Consider the following 14,050-nt stretch of genomic DNA (forward strand, 5'->3'; position numbering starts at 1 on the left):
GTTTTTAAGGCAAGTCAAAGTCCACTTGGTCAAGGTCAAAGTCAACTCCATCAAGACAAGTCAAAGTCAACTCATTCAATTCAAAAACCAAGTCAAACACTCACATCCATCATTATGGACGAGATTGCACTTATTTTGGTTGGCTTTCCATGTTCTTGACCTTTTCATTTCTTGTAAGTTATGTCTTTTCATTTACAAGTATTTTCATTTCTTGTAAGTTACAAGTCTTTTCATTTGCTTAAGACTTTTCATATGGCTTGCTAGGATGGCTATATATAGCCTTGAGATGTCTTGTTGTAAACACAATTTGAAGTTGAATGAAAAGTGAGTTTTCTCATTAGCTTGGTTGAGAGCTTTATCTCCCATTTCTTGTGCAATTTCTTGTGTCTTTAGAATTTGCATGTTAGGATCATTCAAGCGGTGTTGATCATACCTCTTGTGGAGTGATTCGAATCACGAGTTTAGAAACAAGTTTTCTCTACTCTTGATATTGATCATCAAGGTAATCCGTTCTAAAACTTTTCCTTGGGTTGATTCCATACTTGTTTTCGGGGTTTTTGGGATTGAGTTCTATGAGTCTTGTTCGTTAGCAAGGTTCTTAGATCCAACTCTCAAGGGTTTCTTAACATTTTGGTATCAGAGCTTTAGGCTCAGGATCGGATATATGTTTCCTTTGCGTTTCTGTACAATCTATCTTTGAATTTTTTTTGTTTTGTTTTGTTCTTTCCATTCCATCAGTCACAAAAAAAAAAAAGAAAAAAAATCATATTTGCGTACATCTTTTGATCTTTTAGTCTTCTACGTTTTTCTAGATCTCGTTCTTGTCTAAAACTCTGTCTTCTTTGATATCTTCTAAATCAGTTTTTTTCAAGGTGAAATCATTCAATTTCGTAAATCTGCCAAGAAAAAATTAAAAAAAACTGAGATTATGATTTCTTTTGTTCTTATTTTGTTATTTACACCTTCATGTTCGATTTTACTTCAGCATGTTTAATCCCTACTTTGGTTTTTAAAACTAGCCATTAGCTATTTAATATTATGGTTACACTTTCTATTCATTTACTAGTCTTGCATTGAATTCTCATTCTTAATTTTGCCACTTCATTGTTGTTTAATTCCAAACCATCTATATGTTTAACTTTGCTTTCATTTCTTTCTAGCTTCCATTCTAATTGTGTCCATTATTCTTTTTTTTATTCACTTGTTTCTTTGTTGTTATTCGGGTTACTCCTAAAATCACGCTCTTGTATGAGTTCTTATGTGCTATCTAAACCACTTGAAATGCACATTGCTCTTTGACTTTGCTACTCACTTACCAATTTGTTTGATGTGTGTAAGAGTGAACTAAGTCGTGAGGGAGAGATTGAAAGGGAGTGATACATTATTTTGAGTGTTGAGTGTTGAGTGTTAAACACGAGTAAACTTCATTAACGAGTGGAATAGTAAGGGAGTGCTTGTGAGGTCCATTTTTCTTTGTTACTTTAACTTTGTTTTGCAGCCATGTTTCACACTGGACGTTCACAGAAATCGAAGTTCCACCATAGTCGAAGACAATATGATAACCACCATGGCGACGATCAATATACGAAGGAACTGGCCGGGATTCGCAAAAACATAAATGACCTCAATTAATTGTGCCAAGAGTTCAAAATGCTATACGAAGACATGAGGAGGCATGCTACAAAATCGGATAAAAAAGAGAATGATTGTCCTATGCCTCAAGAGGAAAATCATCAACACATTCTAAATGAGGGAGAGAATCAAGATGTCGTTGACGATACGAATGTTGAGACTGTTATGCATGCCCAACAAGAAGATTTTAATATTGATGTTGTTATTTATGATGCTGAAGAAGATGTGCATGTTGAGGTTTTGACGCGTGATGAGTACACAACCACAGAGGAGGTACTTATTGAGAAAGCGCACGAGATTACAAATACTGTGCAACTTGGGGAGAGTAAGAAAAGCACGCAACTGCAAAATGCAGACCTCGGCAACACTCAGAAGCAACATTCACTCATTGCTTCATTGCCCTTGGAAAATCAAATACCATGGACTCATGGTCCAGTGTATTGGGGATTTAAACCAGGAATTTGGAAAAAGACTGCAAGGTTTTTCTTTACTACAAGCAATTACAAGTTTATCATACAAATTTATTATCTTATCAACCTGTTTGAACGAGCTCAAGATGCTGAGTACAAGGCTGCATTGCAAGGAGATCCTATAGATTCGAGGACGAATCCTTCTGAAGTTGGGGAGGATGATATGAACCAAGAAGCTACCTTTGTTATGCCTCATGGACCGATTACAAGATCGAGAGTTAGGAAACTTCAACAAGCTTTGCTACTTCGTGTCCAAGCGTTCTTGAACTCGACAAGAGAAAAAAAAGGAAGATGTGCAAGAAGTTGGAACTATGCACTTCAATTTGGTGCAAGTTATGCATTTTTAAGTGTTTTTAAGCCAAGTCAAAGTCCACTTGGTCAAGGTCAAAGTCAACTCCATCAAGATAAGTCAAAGTCAACTCATTCAATTCAAAAACCAAGTCAAACACTCACATCCATCATTATGGACGAGATTGCACTTATTTTGGTTGGCTTTCCATGTTCTTGACCTTTTCATTTCTTGTAAGTTATGTCTTTTCATTTACAAGTATTTTCATTTCTTGTAAGTTACAAGTCTTTTCATTTGCTTAAGACTTTTCATATGGCTTGCTAGGATGGCTATATATAGCCTTGAGATGTCTTGTTGTAAACACAATTTGAAGTTGAATGAAAAGTGAGTTTTCTCATTAGCTTGGTTGAGAGCTTTATCTCCCATTTCTTGTGCAATTTCTTGTGTCTTTAGAATTTGCATGTTAGGATCATTCAAGCGGTGTTGATCATACCTCTTGTGGAGTGATTCGAATCACGAGTTTAGAAACAAGTTTTCTCTACTCTTGATATTGATCATCAAGGTAATCCGTTCTAAAACTTTTCCTTGGGTTGATTCCATACTTGTTTTCGGGGTTTTTGGGATTGAGTTCTATGAGTCTTGTTCGTTAGCAAGGTTCTTAGATTCAACTCTCAAGGGTTTCTTAACATTTTGGTATCAGAGCTTTAGGCTCAGGATCGGATATATGTTTCCTTTGCGTTTCTGTACAATCTATCTTTGAATTTTTTTTGTTTTGTTTTGTTCTTTCCATTCCATCGGTCACAAAAAAAGAAAAAGAAAAAAAATCATATTTGCGTACATCTTTTGATCTTTTAGTCTTCTACGTTTTTCTAGATCTCGTTCTTGTCTAAAACTCTGTCTTCTTTGACATCTTCTAAATCAGTTTTTTTCAAGGTGAAATCATTCAATTTCGTAAATCTGTCAAGAAAAAATTAAAAAAAACTGAGATTATGATTTCTTTTGTTCTTATTTTGTTATTTACAACTTCATGTTCGATTTTACTTCAGCATGTTTAATCCCTACTTTGGTTTTTAAAACTAGCCATTAGCTATTTAATATTATGGTTACACTTTCTATTCATTTACTAGTCTTGCATTGAATTCTCATTCTTAATTTTGCCACTACATTGTTGTTTAATTCCAAACCATCTATATGTTTAACTTTGCTTTCATTTCTTTCTAGCTTCCATTCTAATTGTGTCCATTATTCTTTTTTTTATCCACTTGTTTCTTTGTTGTTATTCGGGTTACTCCTAAAATCACGCTCTTGTATGAGTTCTTATGTGCTATCTAAACCACTTGAAATGCACATTGCTCTTTGACTTTGCTACTCACTTACCAATTTGTTCGATGTGTGTAAGAGTGAACTAAGTCGTGAGGGAATAGTTCCATATCCTCAAATGGTCCCTAATTTAACCTTTTTTTTTTCTTTTTGTATTTATTATATGAACTTTTTCATTTCTCTTTGTGGCTGGAATGGAGTGAATTTTAAACCCCTTATACAACGGTACATAACATTCTTGCCTGAAACTCTAGCTCTTCCTATTCACTTGCTCCTTTCAAGTTGAAGGGAGTCGGCCCCTTTTACAATTGCCAACAGCCATGAAGGATAATGGGAGACCCACGTACACGTGGTTGAAGCTGAGATTCCCCATTTTTTGTGAGAACACGAGTTGCACATATGGGAGACATGAGATATGGAAATGGACTCAAAATCTAGAGCTATGCTTCTCATCTCCGAAATCCAGATCAATTCGTCTCCTAGAGTTTGAGAATCTCCCTGAATAAAGCGAATAGCCTTTTGGGAATCTGATTCAACAACAATACGAAGGCAATTTCTCGATCGAGCTAGCTTCATAGCCTCCAAAATACCTTTAATTCAGCCAGAAGAGGGGTAAGATGATGCGGAATATGAATGGCTTTCGCCGCTTTCAGCTCACCCCTATTGTCTCTCATGGTCAAATGGTTGTGTTTAGCTATTTAAACTAATAAAAATGTAGAAAATTTTCAGGAGTACGTAGCAGTTGATTTGGGGCCAGTTTAGACACTTGCCATTTGGTACCATACTGTCAAATAACTTAGTTAAGTGCACAGACTTGGTAGACACAAATTTAATGTTCATCAAAAAAAAAAAAAATTCAAATGTTTACGATTTGAATAACTTTTTTAAAATATAGGAACTAAATCGATACCCACTAATAGTTTTGAAAGTTCCAAGACCAACTTTAATTTAACTATTAATTAATTAAAACTATTTTTGTTTAATGATATTAATTATATGGTCGAGAATGATTTTGAAAATAAAAACACTTTGTAAAAATATTTATAAATCTTTTTTAGTACAATAAATTGAGGAGTATGGAAGATTGAACCTGCGACCTCAAGAGAAATTCATCCAGCTACCAACATATTGTGGCTAAGGTTAAAAATTTCTCTATTGATAATCGGGAAAATAACATACTTATTCAATAAAAATGTAATATGAAACAATAAATAATATTGTTTCAATGTTAATCTTATTTGGCAACTTGATAAATTTCGACAACTTTTGAAATATGCGCAAATGATTTTGATAGGGTTAGACAAATTTTCTCAAAGAATTAATTGATTATCCACGTGAAATTAGTTCAAATGGAAAGCATTTCCAGTCATTCTCGAAATTTCATTGTCTTATAATTTACCAGTAAATTGAATTTCTTAATTATAAAAAAATTTAAATACTATTTTGGTATTTATATTTTTATTTTCGATTTATTTTAGTCAGGTTCATTTCCCACTCAAATAACAATGCAACGGTCTGAACTAAGAACCAATTTAGTAAGGGATTCGAGGGCGCGTGTGTCCTTGGATTTTAATTAAGTATTATATATATATAGTACATTTTTTTTCTAATAACCCAGAATCAATGCTGTGTGGCTTCGCCAGTTGGATCCCTATAATCAGAAAGTATCGACGACACCGAACATTGTAATCGACATTGCGGGACTCGTCCCCAAACAAAAGGGGGAGTGAGAAAGTTCTAATTACGAATCCCGAGGGAATTGAACCGTGTTTGAGCTTGAAATCACCAAGCTCGGACTAGGCGTAGGTCGGGGTGGACTGGATGATCTTCTCTAAACTGCCAAACACCCTCCCAGGCAGTTGAGGGACCTGCAAAACAAAGTTAGCACTCCGACGACCAAGTTAGTTCCAATCCGATCTAATTTGCCGATTCTATCTAGGATTGCGTACCTTGCACTTAAGACAGGAGTTTCTATTTATAGAAACTGGGCCCGACAGGAACTCTAACGCACCCTAAAAATGTGGCGTGTTGTCGGGTTCAGAAGAGACATTGTTACAGACAATATTGGAGGTCGGCTCGGCTTCTTAGGTCGTACCCCAGTTGTCGACCTTAGTGTTTTTAGGTTAATTTCCATGTTTTGCATAGATGCCAATTCTTCCAACCATTTCGATCTTAACACGTGGCAGGTCAAAATTCACATCCAACATTGGCCCCCACTTTGGCGGGGCAGAGGTTGGCTCGACGAAGTACTCCGAGCTAAATAAAGATGAGTTGAACCCACTTGTCCATGCGTGACATCTCAAATTTCGTCAGCGCTAGTTTATGCCTCAAGAACTCAAACGTCGCCACGAGGGTTGTTATCGTGGACAAATCTTTTTCGTTGATTCTCTTTCGATCAGACGGTCCTCGTGCCTCTGGGCTGCTCTATAAAAAGCGAAGTTTTTTCTTTTTTCACTTTTCACTTTTCACTTTTTCATTTCGAAGCTTTTGAGTACCTAGGCCGTTGCCCAAGTCAGGTATTTTCTTCTTTCTCCGTTGGGTAGTTTTTTAGGCATCTCTCTTAGCTCTTACCATGAGTAGTTGGTCTAGTGACTCATCGTCTGGGTCGATCAGCTCTTCAAGCTCGGTTAGTGTCTTAAGGGACCAGATTTAGCCTCTACTTCGGGTAACCCTCGTATAGATTGTACTTTGGCCATAATGTAGCTTCCACCTCGGGGAACCCTAACCTAGCTTCCACCTCAGGACACCCCACTGCTAATCCAGCAATCGAGCTTCCTCCCTCGACTTGCTCGGTAGGTAGACTGGCCGAGCTTCGTAAGACTTACCTCATCCTTGATTCCGTAGAGCTCAGGGCACCCAACATCGGCGAATACCTCGAGGACCTCCTTCTGGGCTTCGTTAGTTTCTACCCTAAGATGTTTAGTAGGGGGGTTAGGCTTCTACTTCATCCCTTCATTTAGAGGTTCCTTAGTGCGGTCAATCTCACCCCAGCCCAACTCTCTCCCAACGGTTGGTCCACCGTGCTTGGGGCTTATGTTCTATGGTGGACCATCCGGGACGAGGATGAGGATAGGCTCACGGTAAATCAGCTCTTAGCGACCCACACCGTCAAAGCCTCCAACGAGGGAGAGGGTCGGTATTACCTCTCTGCTCGGCGGAATGTAGGCCAGCTCATTAGGAATCCTTCTTTTAACAAAAATTGGAAGAGTGTTGGTTCCTCGTTTCCGGTGATTGTCCGTGAGGAACGAAGGGGGTGAGCCGATCTGTCACGTCCTAGTAGAGTTCGGAGACGTAGGTGAGTGTCTTAGGCAAGAGCTAGGTTCTTTTAGGTCTTCTTTCTTTCATTTTTTTCGTGACAATGTCTTGTGGTGCAGCTTTGCCATCTCCCATTCCGAGGATCAGCAACAAATCGTGGGAGATTGTCAAGCGCGCTTAGAGGCGAAGTCTGAAGTACACACTGTGGGGTGAGGCTTTCGTTTCGAACTCCCACATCTTCTCCTACAGTTCAAGAAGCTACCAAAACCTCGACAATGCAGATCAGAGAAGCGCAAAGCTCCGGAAGGTAACCTCTCATCGACATTTTAGCTCGTTATCTGTAACCTCTTGACTAACCTCGTCTTCTTTTCAGAAATGGCTTCCAAGTTCCTCGCACTCAACAGCACAAAGCAGCAGCGTGCCTCCACCTCAGCTGCCTCACCTGCGCCCCTTCAAGCTCGTCGTCGCACGAGTAATGCTGACGTCTCGGCTCTCGGACTGGCTTACTTGGCCAAGCTCCAGGCCCTCCAAGCTCAGCCCTTGCAGACTATCGCAGGGGGCGAAGGGTCAGCTACCCCTTTGAAGCGGAAGAAGCGAGCAAGGGACACGCACCAATGCGAGGAGGTTACCTCCAAGTCTCCGCCTCCCCCCATCATGGTCGACTCGGAGGAGGGGTCCTTGTAAGGTCGACAACCGTGCAACGAGGTCCCATTTCCCTTTAGGCTCGCCTTCTCCCGCCCGAGCATTCACGCCCTCATAACGAAAGTGCGACCCTCAAGCTTTCATTGGGTGGATTGATCTGTCTAGGCACCTGAGAACCCTATAGAGGTAGTGAGAAGGACCCTGGCTCTTGCTGCAGAGGTAGCCTCGAGCACATTCTTCCTTTCCCTATTTCTTCCTTTCTCATGCTTTAACATCGTACTTTCGCAGTTGCACTATCACACCAGCCTGTCGGCGTCTATGATGGGTCCGAGCTCGAGAGTCGGGACTTGATGGAGGAAGAGACCCATGCCTCATACGAGCGGCGAATCTCTGAGCTTGAAGCGGAGGTCGACTAAGCTCGAGCCAAAAAGGAGGTGAAGGTCGACAGATCCAAGGCTCTAATCGCTCAAGCCCGTGCCGACCTGCAAAACGCCGGGGGATGAGCCAAGACTGTGGAGAAAGGCTGGAAGGAAGTCCAACAGAGCCTGGCAAGCTGGGCCTACTTGGAGAAGAGGGTGAAAGAATTCCCCGAGTTTGACGGCCTGGCGCACGAGCTGGCGGACAAGGGCTTCTATTATGCCATCAACAGGCTCGATACTGCTTGCTCGAGGGAAGCTATCGCTGCTGCTGAGCAGGAGTATGAGGCCATCTGGGCCGACCGTCCTGCCGATGCTGGCGAGGGAGTCGAGATAGCGGATGCCGACGCTGGGGCCGCCAAGCCTGATGGAGACGATGCTCCTGAGAAGTAGCCCTTCCCTCATGTTGCTTTCCTCTCGTCATCATCATCATTACTACTTTTTTTTTTTAATTTAATCAATGTACTTAGTGCAGGGATGTAAATCCCGGAGCGAAAGCGGACCATCGTTCTTGATTTTTGAGAAACAAAACCAAAACTTACAAAAATGAAAACACAGGGGAAAAACTTGTTTTTCCTTACCTTTGAAGAACACTTCTTCAATTTGATTTCCTACGAATACCACCAGATAATCTTCCTTGCTATCCTCTTGGGTCTCGGGATCGTGCTTGTGGGAGCACCGTTTGGAACGAGAGGGAGTATTGAGAAAGCGCTTGAGAGAGATTGGGAGTTTTTTTTTTTTTTTTGTTCTGTGTTCTCTGTTTTTTGTAGAATTGCAAAAAGAAGAACCAACAAAAGCCGTGGGGAGTTCTGCCCACTCCCTTGTTATTAATTAATTAATTAATCATATTAATTAATTATTAATCTAATTAATAATTAATTAATTAATATATATATATATATATATATCAAATAATTAACCCTTAATTATTTATCACATAAATAGAATCATATTCTATAGCATTTTTCTCTTATAACCTATAGTTCTAATGTACATCTTATGCACATTATTTTTAACCTATAGTTTTAATATGAATCTTATTCATATTAATTTTATTTGAATCTCATTCAAATAATTTCTCTCATAATATATAGTTTTAATTTAGAATTAACTATATATTATAATGTATAAATATACATATAATCCCTTAAGTAATTTGAACAGTTCAAATTCTTCCAAAAACTTGATCCTCGTTTTACCTATTATGAGCTAGCAAGGGGACCTAATGGACCTACAGATCAGAAGCTCCAAGGATACAAGATTAATCGGTCAAACTCATTTACCGAGTTAATCAACATTCGTTAACTATAGGTCACTCCACTAAAGACCCGCTGTTGCACTCTTCTCACTGCAGAATGTTTTCGTGTCCACGGATATACGACCATAAATGACAAGTCAATCCTTCACAAGTGCTCGTAACTCAACTTGGGTCAAATTACCGTTTTACCCCTGAGTTACATCTTACTCCTTAAATACCACTACTCCTCTAATGAACAACCCGGTTATGGTCTGACCAATAGGTCCCTCTCGGGCCTATGAGAGGGTGGGGCCCTTTGTTCAAGTTCGGAGTTAGCATTTAAGAGAACACTCATATACTCCCCTAAAGTCGGGGAGGAATGAATTACATCTTGTGAAGTTATGTTCCCAGCTTCCCACTCGGTCTCGTCTCTAAAATGGTAGGAATGTTGAGTCGGCTACTCGGGACACTCTCACCCATATAGATCAAAGGACGAGCCCTCACGGGCAGAAGTCCATAACTCACTCAGGATCGATAATGAGTTGTCTGGTCATCCTAAGAAACAGCAATCTATTAGTTAACGGTGTTACATCTAAAGATTGGCTATTTCGTGGTCCGGTTTTATACAAACTCATTGTATAGGATACCCCCACTAGCATGTCTCCACACAAACGACCTGGATCGAGTTGTCTGTAACCTTTACAGAGTGGGCCGTATCCATAGTGTTGTCAGGATAAGGTACCCAACCTTATCCATATACTATAGACGCTTTAAGTTATTCACGGGACATTATCCACTTGTATATCAGAGGTATATCAAACATATACCTCGTATATCAAGGGTATATTAATTATATACCCAATATATCAAATAGATACCCAGTACATATATTGTCCCAGTTACACTAAAATAACCTCGGATGTTTAGTTTATTGGATTTTGGCAATCCAATGCTATGTATTCAACAACAAATTTATTAAATAAAACTTTATTGAATATACATTTGTTTTTACACAAAATACAAACTACGAGTTTAGGGCAACACACCCAACAAACTCCCACTTGAACTAAACTTGAGTGGGGTGTACATTATCATAAAGCAAAAGGAAAATACAATAAACTAGGACATACACTATACCTAGGGCATACACTATACCCATTACATTTCTCCCACTTGCCCTAAACTAACTGTACAATGCTCATAGACCTAGACTTTCTAGATGGCCCTCAAACACTTTAGCCGTGAGTGCCTTCGTAAAAGGATCAGCAATGTTGTGCTCCGAAGCTATCTTTGTGACGATCACATCTCCTCGTTTCACTATCTCCAGTATAAGGTGGTACTTCCTTTCGATGTGTTTGCCTCTCTTGTGGCTTCGAGATTCTTTAGAATTTGCCACAGCACCACTGTTATCACAATAAAGTGTGATGGGCAAGTTCATGTTTGGAACGACTTTCAAATCTGTTAAGACTTTTCTAAGCCAAACCGCCTCTTTTGCTGCTTCACAAGCTGCAACGTACTCAGCCTCCATGGTGGAGTCAACGATGCATCCTTGTTTGATGCTTCGCCAAACTACCGCTCCTCCGTTAAGAGTGAATACTGACCCCGACGTGGATTTTCTTGAATCCTTGTCTGTTTGAAAGTCAGAATCAGTGTATCTTGTAAGGATCAAACCCTTAGAGCCATACACGAGCTTGTAGTCCCTCGTTCTCCTAAGATACTTGAGGATTCCCTTAACAGCAGTCCAATGATCATATCCTAGGTTGGATTGGTACCTACTGACCATCCCTACTGCATAGCAAATGTTAGGCCTCGTGCAGAGCATAGCGTACATCAGACTGCCCACTGCTGAAGCATAGGGTATATGTCCATATCCTTAACTTCTTGAGGTGTCTTAGGACATTGTTCCTTAGACAGATGAATTCCATGCCTGAAGGGTAATAAACCTTTCTTGGAATTCTTCATCGAATATTGAACAAGCATCTTGTCGATATAATTTGCTTGAGACAAGGTTAACATTCTGTTCTTACGATCCCTTAGAATTTGGATGCTAAGAACATACTAAGCTTCTCCCAAATCCTTCATTTGAAACTCAGTCGCTAGCCACTTCTTTATGTCAGTGAGGTATCCTACATAATTCCCAATGAGTAGGATATCATCCACGTACAACACTTAGAAGGCTACAGTATTGTTGACGACCTTTTTGTATACACAAGGCTCATCAACATTTTGGTCAAAACCATAAGATTTGATCGCAGTATCGAACCTTATGTTCCAAGATCGAGATGCTTATTTCAGTCCATATATGGACCGTTTAAGCTTGCAAACCTTTTGCTCTTGACCTTGAGCTATGAACCCTTCGGGTTGAAACATATAAATACTTCTCCATCCATGAATCATTTGCATGATACTCTTCTTTAATCTGACTCACTACGAGTTGTGAATCACTAAAGATTTGAAGGTGGGTGGCCCCCAGACCTTTTGCCATGCGTAGTCTGGCCAACAGGGCTTCATACTTGGCCTCATTATTCGAGGTGCGAAAGTTGAAGTGTAGAGCGTACTCAAAACGCATGCCATCCGGGGCGAGGAGGAGCACACCTGTACCACACCCTTTTTCATTTGAAGAACCGACCACATACACCATCCACAGCTGGTCGGACGCGGAGGTTGAGTTGGTGGAGGAGTGAGCTCGGCCAAGAAATCGGCAACGACCTGCTCCTTTATAGCCCTTCGGGGCTCGAACTGGATATCATACTCACTCAACTCCACAGCACATTTCATCAAACGTCCAGACATCTCCGACTTATGGAAAACCTGCTTCAAGGGCGTGTTTGTGAGCACGGTCACAGTATGGGCTTGGAAATACGGTCCCAGTCTTCTTGCCGAAGTGACTAAAGCGAGGGCCAGTTTTTCCATTTGGGGATATCTGGTCACGGCCTCGGTCATGACTTTACTTGTGTAGTAGACAGGACTTTGTCGTACCTCATCCTACTTAACTAGGGCCGAGCTAACTGCGTTAGCTGATACAGCCAAGTACAAATGTAGCTTGTCTCCTGGCATGGGCTTCGCGAGCAACAGTTCCGAGCAGAGGTAGTTTTTGAGTTCCTTAAGAGCTGCCTCACACTCATCTATCCACTCGAATGTCCCCTTCGTTCTTAACACCTTGAAGAAGGGGATGCACTTGTCGGTAGACCTGGAGACGAACCGGTTGAGAGCGACAATTCTCCCATTAAGGCATTGTAGCTGCTTAATGGTCCTCGATGCTTGCATCTCAAGAACGCCTTTTATCTTTTCCGGGTTAGCCTCAATGCCACGATTATTAACCATGAACCTTAGAAACTTGCTAGACGAGACCGTAAAGGCACACTTCGCAGGATTTAACTTCATTTTGTACTTTCGGAGTACCTCGAATGTCTCAGTCAAGTCGACTAGGTGCGACCTGGACTGCTTGCTTTTGACAAGCATGTCATCCACGTAGACTTCCATATTGCGTCCGATCTGGCTAGCGAACATTTTGCTCACCATCCTTTGATAGGTCACCCATACATTATTTAGACTGGAGTGCATGGCCTTGTAGTAGTACATGTCTTGATCGGTTATGAAAGAGGTGTAGACTTGATCTGGCTCATGCATTTTTATCTAGTTGTATCCATAGTAGGCATCCATGATGGTGAGCAGCTCGTGCCCGGCAGTAACGTCCACTAGCTGGTCGATCCTTGGTAGTGGGAAACAATCTTTTGGACAAGCTTTGTTGAGATTGGTGAAATCTACGCATATTATCCACTTCCCGTTAGATTTTTTAACTAAGACCACGTTAGAGAGCCACTCAAGATACAAAATTTCTTTGATGTATTCAGCTTTTAAAAGTTTGTTCACTTCCTCAACAATTACATCACTCCTCTCCTTATTTACAAGTCTTCTTTTTTGCTTGACAGGTCGGAATGATGAGTCGATGTTGAGGTGGTGAACCATTATTTTCGGATCAATGCCCGACATGTCTTCGTGCGACCATGCGAACACGTCTGAATTCGCCCTGAGGAAGAAGATGAGCTCTTCCCTGTCCGCTGACCCTCAGCTTGGTTTCTATGCTCACCTGTTTTTCTGGGCTGAGTAAAGGGCAAGCTCCAACTCTTCAGTGGGCGCAACCACCTCGGTTGGTTGGTCTTGGGCTGCTCGTCCTCGGAAGCTCGAGCTGCCAGACTTGGAAGATTTTCCATTTCTTCCTAGGCGCAGACTGCCGACCCCTTGAGAGTTGATGTATAACACTCACGTGATGTTTTCTGCTCACCTCGGATCACGCCAACCCCATTAACTGTGGAGTACTTCATGACTTGGTGCAGAGTCGATGGGATGGCGCGAAGTGAGTGGACAATAGGTCGTCCGAAAATGGCATTGCAGGCCGACCTACCATCTATCACCATGAATTCGGCCATTTGAGTAACTTGAGTGTCACCTTGGCCAACAGTGATGGGAAGATCAATGCAACCGTCCAGGGTGACAGACTCACCTGCGAATCCTACTAAGGGAATTGGACTCTTCTTCAGCTGTGCCCTAGTTCATCCTAGTGCTAAGTAAGTATTGAGGGACAGAATGTTGGCAGAAGCGCCCCCATCCACCAGTACTCTTCTGACCTGGACATGGTCTATGAGTAGTGAGATTACTAGGGCATCGTTGTGGGGTAAGTGTACCCCTTCCAAATCGAAGTCAGAAAAAGAGATAGGGCAGGTCGGCTTTTACTCTTGGATGGTGCAAACTTCTCGACGAGCCTCCATAGCAAGCTCCTTCCTCTTGT

Source organism: Momordica charantia, assembly GCF_013281855.1.
Source record: "Momordica charantia cultivar OHB3-1 chromosome 11 unlocalized genomic scaffold, Mcharantia_2.0 BLBB01000011.1, whole genome shotgun sequence".
Lineage (NCBI taxonomy): Eukaryota > Viridiplantae > Streptophyta > Magnoliopsida > Cucurbitales > Cucurbitaceae > Momordica > Momordica charantia.